Source organism: Nerophis lumbriciformis, linkage group LG38 (genome assembly GCF_033978685.3).
Source record: "Nerophis lumbriciformis linkage group LG38, RoL_Nlum_v2.1, whole genome shotgun sequence".
Lineage (NCBI taxonomy): Eukaryota > Metazoa > Chordata > Actinopteri > Syngnathiformes > Syngnathidae > Nerophis > Nerophis lumbriciformis.
Window position 1 is genome coordinate 20,001 of NC_084585.2, and position 12,500 is coordinate 32,500.

Below are 12,500 nucleotides of genomic sequence, written 5' to 3' on the forward strand. Positions count from 1 at the left end.
TTCTTTTTATTTCCTCCATTATGTCTCCCAAGCGTGAGGCGTCCCTGGTGGGGTAACGGGACACGCTTCGGCCTCGCATGGCTTGGATTCCCGGCCAGGGTTGCATCAGGAAGTTTGATCCTGAGTAAAAAGTCAGCAGAAAGCATTCATGCCATTGACTGGCTGTGGCCAAAGTGCTGAACGTGTGAGGCAGACGCTTCTGCTGGCACAATATCAAAGAAAGTGAAAGTGAAATTAGACACGGTGAAGCCAAACATTGACTGCATGCTTATTTCTAAACGCAGCGACCGTCACGAAAGATAAAGATGGTTTCTTGTGACAAATAAATCATTTTTATTATGTTTTGACTTTTATTTTGTCGTAGCTGTCAAAAGTGAACACACTTATCCACAGAGGTGAGTAGTAACCAGTTACATTTACTTAGATAAGAAACACAACTTTTATATAACATTGTTACATTTATTGATATCATAGTTATTTATCATCTATTTAATAAGGCCCTTGCTGGGAATTGTGGTCCCTCTGAAAGAGTATCTTTGTGGGCCCCTCTACCCCATTCATTGCCACCTTCAATCTTTGTCTTTTTTACTCTTCTTGACAGTGCCTGGCGTCATGCACACAATTTGTTCCATTTTCTTTCATGATGAACACGTAACAAGTCAGAGTATTATTACGTAAATGCTGTATTATTATTCAATGACACATTTTACAAGAGCACATGAAACACATCATGTTGTTCTACTTTTGAGGCTGTGTGTAGAAGTGGCTGGTTGCATCAGCTCTGCTCTTTTAATGTCTTTAATGTCCTTTGTGGTCTTTGACAATTCCCTCTTACACACATGCTTATTTGTGCTATGGCTATGAGTTTTTTTTCCCCTTGGCCTCAGTCTGGACCCCCTCTCCAGGGGCCCAGGTTTACACTGATTTTTTTTTTCTCACCCCCCAGCTTTAACCTGTTTCTCACCTTTTTTTAAGAGGCGCCGGAAGTTGGCAGACCCATCAGTGATCCTGTTCTGTCTCTCTGTAATGTTTGATCCTGTTCTGTCTCCCTGTAATAATTGTCTGCTCTTGACTGGGATTGTGCTGAAAATCTGTATTTCCCCTCAGGGATTATTAAAGTCATTCTGATTGTGATTCTGTATGTGGTATGTCTGGGTGGGTGTCCTACTGTGTAGAATTTGAGACATGTAAACCTTTCAGAGATCACATTTTGTTCCCCTTCAAACATTCACATTTTTCACAATGAGATGTGTGCTGTTGCACAAGCATGGGATAAAGTGTGTAACTTTTTGTCTGTAAAATACATCATTGCAGAGTTTTTTTTATTAGCATGTATGTAATCTAGGAACAACATTTCATAATTAATATCCAAAACCCCAAGCCAGTGAAGTTGTCACATTGTGTAATTCCTAAAAAAAAAAAAAGGAGAATACAATAATTTGCAAATCCTGTTTGACTTATATTCAATTGAATAGACTTTCAAATAGATTTTCAATGGTAGACAGGTCTGGACTACAGGCAGGCCAGTCTAGTACCTGCACTCTTTTATAATGAAGCCACACTGTTGTAACACGTGGCTTGGCGTTGTCTTGCTGAAATAAGCAGGGGCGTCCATGATAACGTTGCTTGGATGGCAACATATGTTGCTCCAAAACCTGAATGTACCTTTCAGCATTAATGGTGCCTTCACAGATGTGTAAGTTACCCATGTCTTGGGCACTAATACACCCCCATACCATCACACATGCTGCCTTTTACACTTTGACCTTAGAACAATCCGGATGGTTCTTTTCCTCTTTGTTCCGGAGGACGCGACCACAGTTTCCAAAAACAATTTGAAGTGTGGACTCGTCAGACCACAGAACACTTTTCCACTTTTTATCAGTCCATCTTAGATGAGCTCGGGCCCAGCGAAGCCGGCGGCGTTTCTGGGTGTTGTTGATAAATGGCTTTCACTTTGCATTATAGAGTTTTAACTTGCACTTACAGATGTAGCAACCAACTGTAGTTACTGACAGTGGTTTTCTGAAGTGTTCCTGAGCCCATGTGGTGATATCCTTTACACACTGATGCCGCGTTTTGATGCAATACCACCTGAGGGAATCGAAGGTCACAGGGATTCAATGTTGGTTTTCGGCCTTTCGTGCAGTGATTTCCCCAGATTCTCTGAACCTTTTGATGATATTACAGACCTTAGATGGTGAAATCCCTAAATTCCTTGCAATAGCTGGTTGAAAAATGTTGTTCTTAAACAATTTGCTCACACATTTGTTCACAAAGTGGTGACCCTCGCCCCGTCCTTGTTTGTGAACGACTGAGCTTCTAATGGAAGCTGCTTTTATACCCAATCATGGCACCCACCTGTTCCCAATTAGCCTGTTCACCTGTGGGATGTTCCAAATAAGTGTTTGATGAGCATTCCTCAACTTTCTCAGTCTTTTTTGCCACTTGTGCCAGCTTTTTTGAAACATGTTGCAGGCATCAAATTCCAAATGAGCTAATATTTGCAAAAAATTACGTTTTCCAGTTTGAACGTTTAGTATCTTGTCTTTGCAGTCTATTCAATTGAATATAAGTTGAAAAGGATTTGTTGTATTCTCTTTTTATTTACCATTTACACAACGAGACAACTTCACTGCTTTTGGGGTTTGTATATTGAAAAAAAAGAACATTGAAAAATAATAAAGTCCACAATAATGCATCAATCAGATGTGTTTTGATTAGCCCCTGAAGTCGTTTAGCAGCTATAAAATGATGTTGCTGAAAAGAGGATAAGTGTCAAATGTGTGTGTGTGGAGCACAAGCACTGATCCTGCAGCCGTGTGTGGAAGTGTCAGTGTGCACACTTACTAAATAAAAGCTAAATAGTGCTGGCACCACAGCGATGAGTGTTGATAAATCATATTGGGCGTGATAAATCATTATATTGGCATTTTCTCCCAGTATTGTGGCTGTTTTAATGATCAGCATATATTCTGCATATTATTTTGCATATTCTGCTCACTTAAGAGACGCCATCCACTTTGCACAGGTTTAGTAGATCAGCTCTGCGTGTGCCATCAGGTTTGCACCTCTTTTAGTACACGCAAACCTTTAACAAATCAGGCCCTGTGAGTCCAACTCCATCCTGGAGAAGAGGATTGTACTTTGTCACACCTGTGCAACTTGGGTGTGCCACCTGAAGACTAAGCTCCTGCTGGTAGCTCTTAACCACAATAAGGTGACAATCTCAAATATGAAAGTGAAATCACTTCAATAAAGTATCCTTGATCCACATTTTTCAACCCATTTATCTTAACTTGATGGCCTAATTCTTCAACTGAATGTTCACCTTTAGTAGGACTTCACACACAATAGTCAATATTTACAAAAGTGACAAGTACAGTCCACTTATGAAGAAAACAAAAACATTCTTCTCAAACTAGTTCATCAACAAGTCAGCTGCATCATGCCTCAAAGTTTCCGCATTCTCCACTTATTCACACACAGAGAAACTTAACAGCACTGCCTACACTCTAGACATAGTCATCTTTTTTTTCAGCTTGTCTTTTACTCCACCAACTAACATGGAGTCATCAGTTCCCCTCTTCTTTGACATTATTTTCATTTCATTGTGTTGTCTGACCAGTAAACACTTGCAGCGTGAGGAAGTCCACATTGACACAAATAATGATAGCCTGCATCTTACTTTTCATCAACAGCAATAACAACTGACAGCTCTTTTCCACACACTGGGGAGGGGTGTGTGTGTGTGTGTGTGTGTGTGTGTGTGTGTGTGTGTGTGTGTGTGTGTGTGTGTGTGTGTGTGTGTGTGTGTGTGTGTGTGTGTGTGTGTGTGTGTGTGTGTGTGTGTGTGTGTGTGTGTGAGTCTGACACAGAGATGAGGCTGTGCATTTAGGATGAAATGCATAACTGATGCTACTACAATTGACACTGGCCAGTGAAGCGTCTGAGGGCCACACTGCAAAAAGTCAGTGTTCAAAAACAAGAAAAAAAAAATACAAAAATTAGGGATATTTTATTTGACCTAAGCAAAATGATCTGCCAATAGAACAAGAAAATGTGGCTTGTCAAGACTTTCCAAAACAAGTCAAATTAGCTAACCTCAATGAACCCCAAAATAGCTTAAAAAAAGTATATTCTCACTAATAGCAAGTGCACTTTTCTTGGTAGAAAAAAAAAGAGACCTTTTTGCTCAATAAGTTGAAAAATATTCTTAAATGAAGTAAATGCTAGTGCCATTATCTTGACATAATGATATTACATTTCTTGAAACCAGCAAACTTATACTAAAAACTAGTTTATTGTTCTTAATGGAAAGAAAACAAGGCAAGCGCTTGTTACTCTCGGGGTCTCCTAGCCGCTCAGGCAAATCATATTGTCTAAAAATGCATTTTTCCATGGATAACATGACATCATCGCGCCAAGTGCGTGCTCTTGCAGTCAATTAGTGCGCATATATACAGCCCGGCCCCCGGCCAAAATGTTTTAATTGTAATTTTGAAGGATTTATCTGAATGTGCATGAACTATTTCTGTTCAAAATTGTTAGAAATGTTAAATGTTTAAATATTAACTGTCAGTTTACTGTACTGAGCCAACTGTACTACTATATGAGTACGTGTTTTCTCTTGTTTCATTGAAAATAAAACAGCAAAGTCCATTTGGCTGTCATCTGTTTTAATTATGAGACACAATTGTGTCAAAGTCATGATTTTTTTATTTCATGCTTGAAATAAGAAATGATGACTTTAAAAAAGTAGTTTTATACTTGTGAGTGTTGATGACACAGCTTTGCAACACTTGATATTCTAGTTTCAAGCATGTTTTACTCAATATAGGTCATCAAATCTCAGCAACAAGCTGTAATATCTTACTGAGATCATTTAGGAGCAAAACACTTAAAACAAGTAAAACACTCTAACATAAATTCTGCTTAGTGAGAAGAATGATCTTATCAGACAGAAAATAAGCAAATATCAGCCTTATTTGAGATATTTCATCTTACTTAGATTTCAGTTTTTGCAGTGCACCCCCTGGTGGCGCTATTGCTGAAAAGTGGCAGCAGTCAACTGACAAGAAGTCTTCTACAAGCGCCCCTTGTGGCCACGTCAGGTAAATGCCTGCGTGGCTTTTCTGGGAAATCACCTGACCTGACAAGCACAACAGGTCGTGACAAGTTTGCCGCCAAACTTCCTCATCGGCTGTTTTTCTACTGCTCACCAACTTATTCATTGAATCAAAGAAAAGAATAGACTTTATTGTCATTATATTTGCACATAACGAGATGAAGGACTCCAACTTAAGGTGCGGTAGTGGGAACAAATAGGGGATAGTGTTTCAGGGCTGTGAAGTCATCAGAAAGCACTTCTCACTAACTCTTACTACATTAACCCAATTTGGAAATCGCTCTGTAGTTATTTATATTAGTGGATTCACCTCCTTTTAACAGGGGAAGAAGAAAGGCCCATTTCCTCATTTTTGGAAGGCTTTTACTTGTAAGACTCAGGTTAAAAGGCATAAAAAAAGTAAAAGAAAAAGACAATTAGAATGATACATTATGCCCCATATAGAGCTCATACCAATGATCTGTTCATAATGACTCATTTTCTTATACTACATGATATAATCCAATACAGTCGCCTTCAAGTTATGTTCATGGCCACACAAAGGGCTCCACCTGCAAATATACAGAGTCTGTTTTCACTCAGAGATGGTCCTTACTTACTTACTTACTTAGTCCTCTTGCACTTCAGGGCGCGTAGAGCCGACCATAGCAACCAGGTCTCTCCATCTGGGTCTGTTGTGGGCAAGGTGTTGAGCTTGTGCCATAGTCACATTGCAGGCCTTAAGGTCCTGGGCTAATACATCCAGCCAGCGAGTCCTGGGGGCGCCTCTAGGGCGTCTCCAGCCAGCTCGCTGCGGGTTGAAGTCCAGGATTTTGCGCGTGGGGTGTTCCCCCGGCAGGCGGATGACATGGCCATACCAGCGCACTCGCCGCATTGCTGCGAGGCGAGAGGCTGGGAGCTGTTGGGTTAGCTCTCTTAGGGTCTTGTTGGTGACATGCTGGCTCCACGTGATGCCTTCTATCCTCCCGAGGGCTCTGGAATCAAAGCCATCTAGCCTGGCCGCGAGGATGTTATTCAGCGGCCATGTTTCCGAGCCGTACAGAAGGACAGAGATGACAGAGGAATTATAGACCCTCAACTTGGTGTCCCGAGATATGTGCCGGTGTCGCCACAACGGTCTCCACAGGGACTGCATGGTCCACAATTCTGAAATTCAAACACAACATAGTCAATTCCACATTCAAGGCTCAAACGTTATCTATGGCGGGGGTGAAACTGTGGGACAATGTGAGCGGAGAAATTCTTCTAGCCTAAGAGTGTTCAACCTTGCGGTAAAAAATGTGTTGTCGGGAAAAACTATCAGAAACATGACTAGTTGTTTGGACTATCTCAACTGTGGGACACAGGTGCAAAAGAAGTCACTGTGGAATAAGGGACATAACACACCAGACAAGGCTTCAGAAGACGAAAGATACCCAGGCAAGATGGAGCTAATCTCATGGTCACTCAATGCTATTATATCCATATTGGTGTATGTATACTGACTTGTCATTATCATATGTTATACTTCTTCAGAAATTGTCATGTATCCATCAACTCTGCTGTTGAAACTTGGACTATATAACCAACACATATAACCATCATATACAACCAACATATATAACCAACATATATAACCAACATATAAGTTGATTGTAAATTAGGGGCGGGACATGGATAAACATTCCTGCTCTTTTCCTGTATCCTTTTTCGGTGGGTGCCGTTGCATGTCTGTCAAACTACAAAGAGTGATGAAGTGTTGCTATATATGTCTGTCTGCCGGAATAAATACATTCATTCATTCATTGAAAGCTACATGAGAGAGGCTCAGCAACAAAATGTGCAGCCAATCTGAAGAGAAAAGGTATCATTTGGTCAGGTCCTGCTGCTTTACTTGTGTCCAGGCTCTTTAGTGCACCGTGTACCTCAGAGACTGACACTGGAAATTGTCATTAGTAAACCTTACTCCAAATCATTGCAAAAAACAAATAATAACAATTAACCCTTACTCAAAATAATGAATGAGACGTTACTTTTTACAAAGAAAAGTTGTCTTTGTAAAGGTTTCATGAATGATTAAGAGTAAAGTTCAGGCCAAGTCTTTAATGAAGCCTCGCCAATTGTCACCTGATTAATGAAAGGTGTAATACTTATGATAGTACTGTACAATGTGTATTGTTTATTTGCACATTTCTGCTTGAGTAATAAAAGAAGTTATTAGAACATTGAGTGTTTTGCAATGGACAATGCAATGTATACAATGTATGAAAATGTATGTTGTCCTACAGCTGTGCTTTTCCATCTTTACACAAGCTCAACACGTTGAAGCTTCCAAGTAGCATGTTCTAAGACCTCACTAACGATCAAAGCAGCTCCATGCAAATGTTTTGGATGAGCTCAAAAGTGTAGCTGAGGTTCAGGGCAGGCATAAGTCCAAACAGCATAACAACAGCCAATGTGACATTGTCCAGATTGTCCAAAACCTTCATACCCTCAAGAACCATGCCCATGTCCTCTACTTCATGACTTCAACTTTGTCTAACAACCTAGATTCCAACTGTGGTGTTTTCAATGGCCCCCTCCAATCCAGAACTCTGTGTAAAAGCAAGGATCAGTAAAGCAAAGTTAGACAAAAGCAAGCTATACAGCAGGCTGCATCAAGAAGAAGATCAAGATGAAATAGTGACACACTGACACTATGAATGCAGGTATGGTGATAGTGACATGGACACACACCTCACTACAGTCAATTGTCAAATTGCAGGGATGTGAGCACCCTTTGATAAAAAACAAAGATATTTATCAGCAGAAAGTGCTGCCACACAAACCCTGAAAGAAAATGTAGAAAATGAAGACTACATTTCGGGCCAAGCCGGAGATCAGTCTCCTTTACATATTTTAGGAAGAAGAAGGTTACATTTGAAATAAAATACATTTAATATAATTTTCCTGGTCCTTATAATTGATAGGTCACAAACAATATCAATAATTATTGATATCATGATACAGTTATCATATCACCCTGCCTCAGATAAAAGGTCCCTTTATTAGGGAACAGAAGGCTTCTCACAATCGTGGACGGACCTTTAGACCACGGAATAAAGCTCTGAACTGGGAGCATATCAACTATCAGCTACTCATGCAAAGCAATAATCCAGTACTGACAAGGGGCAACAGGTGACACTAAATAGTCTGCAAAGTGAAAGGGCAGCAAAACAAGGATTCCAGCTGGAAGTATAAGAGCACCAGGACTGGAAATGGTCCAAAATGATCCAAAACACAAGAAAATAGCAAACAAAGCGGCATCATGACAGCATTGCAAGCTTTTGTTTGTCTTGGATGTATCTCAAAAAAAAATCTTGAAAATTCAGGGTCATCTCATTTATAGTTTCTAATAGGGCTGTGCGATACTGCCTAAAATCTATATTGCCATATATGTTGCAGCCTCCTACGATACGATATACATATTATTTGGTATGAAAATGACAATAGAACCATTTCAAAACACATTACAAAGGCTGTTACATTTTGTTCAAAAAAGTAAAAAATGCGGATACTGATAGTTGACATTTTTATGATCATTGAACGATTACATTTTTGATCACGATGATAATCAGACAAAAACACAGGATGTTGATGTAACAACATCAATTCAATATTTTAATCATTTACTACGATTGGCTCTGAATTAAATTATTCTTAAAACCTTCCTGTGTCCAGGGACTTATTTGCTGAGTTTGTAAACAATGACGCTATTTTGTGACAGCAAAAACATCAACCTACCGTATTTTTCGGAGTAGAAGTCGCACCGGCCGAAAATGCATAATAAAGAAGGAAAAAAACATATAAGTCGCACTGGAGTATAAGTCGCATTTTTTGGGGAAATGTATTTGATAAAAGCCAACAGCAAGAATAGACATTTGAAAGGCAATTTAAAATAAATAAAGAATAGTGAACAACAGGCTGAATAAGTGTACGTTATATGAGGCATAAATAACCAACTGCTATGTTAACGTAACATATTATGGTAAGAGTCATTCAACATATAGAACATGCTATACAATCTGTCACTCCTAATGGCTAAATCCCATGAAATCTTATACGTCTAGTCTCATACGTGAATGAGATCAATAGTATTATTTGATATTTTACGGTAATGTGTTAATAATTTCACACATAAGTCGCACCTGAGTATAAGTCGCACCCCCGGCCAAACAATGAAAAAAATTGCGACTTATAGTCCGAAAAATACGGTAATCACTTTGGTATACTGATGCTATACTTGGTGTCGCTACTCTCGATATTTGTATCGGTCCGCCCACCTCTGTTGACATTGAAAAGCTCTAGCTATGCGGTGCCGGTTAGCATACCTTATTGTATCCTCCTGTGGTGCGTAGCATAGCATGTTTAGCTATTCCTCGTCCTCCAGTGATTATGTTACTTGTAAGAAACCTAGTTTATTTGCCGCTGTGGAGGCGAGGATGGCTCACTTAGAAGTGGCTTTGCTCTTTGGCGGTCCATTTGAACTGCTAGCTTGCTACAGTGCCTTAGGATGTAGTCGTTCACTTGTTGCTGTCAAATTTAGAGGACACGGCTAGAATGTGTCATCAACATGCAATTATCACGATATAACGATAGTATAAAAAGTTCTGTTGTCGACCAAACGTATGTATTTATTCATTTTTATTTTACAGACGTGATAGTTATATTACAGTATTGTTTGTTTTGTTAGTATTAGAGTCTGTTCTGCAAAAAGGGAATCCCTAAAGCTTATGGACAGGGACCCACAGTTGAAATATACAGTACAATCAGAGGTGGCTAGTAACTAGTAACGCGCTACATTTACTCCGTTACATCTACTTGAGTAACTTTTGGGATAAATTGTACTTCTAAGAGTAGTTTTAATGCAACATATTTTTACTTTTACTTGAGTATATTTATAGAGAAGAAACGCTACTTTTACTCCGCTACTTTTATCTACATTCAGCTCGCTACTCGCTACTCATTTTTATCGATCTGTTAATGCACGCTTTGTTTGTTTTGGTCTGTCAGACAGACCTTCATAGTGCCTGCGTTTCAACAAATACAGTCACTGGTGACGTTCACTCCGTTCCACCAATCAGATGCAGTCACTGGTGACGTTGGACCAATCAAACAGAGCCAGGCGGTCACATGACCTGACTTAAACAAGTTGAAAAACGTATTGGGGTGTTACCATTTAGTGGTCAATTGTACAGAATATGTACTGTACTGTGCAATCTAATAATAAAAGTTTCAATCAATCAATCAAAAGTGTGAAGGAAAAAAGACTACTTTTTATTTCAACCGTACATCCCGTCAAAAGCCTAAAGACTGACTGCACAGTTCCTGTCTTCACAATAAAAGTACCGCTCCATCGCGCCGCGCTTTCAAAATAAGAGTCTCCGAAAGCCAGCGCAAACAAGCTAGCAAGCTACGGAGTTTGCCGCCAATTTATTTCTTGTAAAGTGTATAAAAACGAATATGGAAGATGGACAAATAAGATGCCAAAAACCAACCACTTTCATGTGGTATTAGACAGAAAGGAGGAACTTTTTTTCTCCTCCATTTGAAAACGTGGACGTTATCATCACTACTGTCTGATTACAATCAATGCAAGTCATCAGAATCAGGTAATACACCAACTTATATTCTTGTCTTCATGAAAGAAAGGAATCTATATGTGTTAAACATGCATGTATATTCATTAAAACACCTTTAACATGTAAACAAAAACGGCAAAATAAATAAATATAAATTATATACTGTATATATCAATGTATGTATATATATGTGTATATATATATATATATATGTGTGTGTGTGTGTATATATATATATATATATATATATATATATATATATATATATATATATATATATATATATATATGTATGTGTGGGGAAAAAAATCACAAGACTATTTCATCTCTACAGGCCTGTTTCATGAGGGGGGGTACCCTCAATCATCAGGAGATTGAGGGTACCCCCCCTCATGAAACAGGCCTGTAGAGATGAAATAGTCTTGTGATTTTTTTTCCCACACATACATATATTGCGCTCTACTACGGTATCGAGCACTATTTTTTGGATAACCTTATTAAGACATATATATATATATATATATATATATATATATATATATATATATATATATATATATATATATATATATATATATATATGTGTGTGTGTGTGTGTGTGTGTGTGTGTGTGTGTGTATATATATATATATATATATATATATATATATATATATATATATATATATATATATATATATATATATGTGTGTGTGTATGTTACTCATCAGTTACTCAGTACTTGAGTAGTTTTTTCACAATATACTTTTTACTTTTACTCAAGTAAATATTTGGGTGACTACTCCTAACTTTTACTTGAGTAATAAATCTCTAAAGTAACAGTACTCTTACTTGAGTACAATTTCTGGCTACTCTACCCACCTCTGCTAATAATGTTGTTGTATGCACAACGGCTATAAACGAACATTTGAAAAGAAAACACCCGACAGCGTTCTTGCCATCACCATCAACTAGTCAATGGTCCGCGTGAGTATACGTTGTCATCATTATGCAAAAACATGAATGTGTCATTTGTATCTGCGTTGTAAATTCATAAACTAAAACATTGTTTCGCTCTGAGAGGCGCGTTTGGCGTGCCTGTTCAGTGTTTACAAAGACGCGCTCCTCTTTAACGCTAACGTTAATTAGTTGTGCAAATACCTTTTACAACATTAACAGTTACATATACTATGTACAAACCAACAAATAACTTTCACTTTAATCATACTATCATTGTTGTGTTATTAAGCAAAATAAGCAATACTTTTACTTTTGTTGAAATGTTTACACTGTTACAGAATATTTCGTTTTGCACTTTTTTGTATTGGATGTTTATCTTTATTTTTGCACATTTTAGCAAATAAGCAATACTTTTACTTTTGAAATGCTTATACTATTGCAGAATATTAAGATTTGCACTGGATGTTTACTTTTATATTTGCACATTAAAAAGCAAATAAGCTACTTTTAATTTTGTTAAATGTTAAAAGTTTTAAATGTTTACATTGTTACAGAATATTTTGTCATGTTGTTGTCAATGTTGACTGAGTGGCCATACTTTTTTTTTTTGTAAATAAAAGCCATGCCTTTTGAAAAAACTGGCCTACATTTATTTTTTCATCTTCATTTTAAATAAAAAAATAATCGGTAAAAGGAAAAATAATCTATAGATTAATCAAAAAAAATAATCTATAGATTAATCGATAGAAAAATAATCGTTAGCTGCAGCCTTAATTTATATATACAGGTATATATGTATATACATATATATGTATGTATATATATGTGTATGT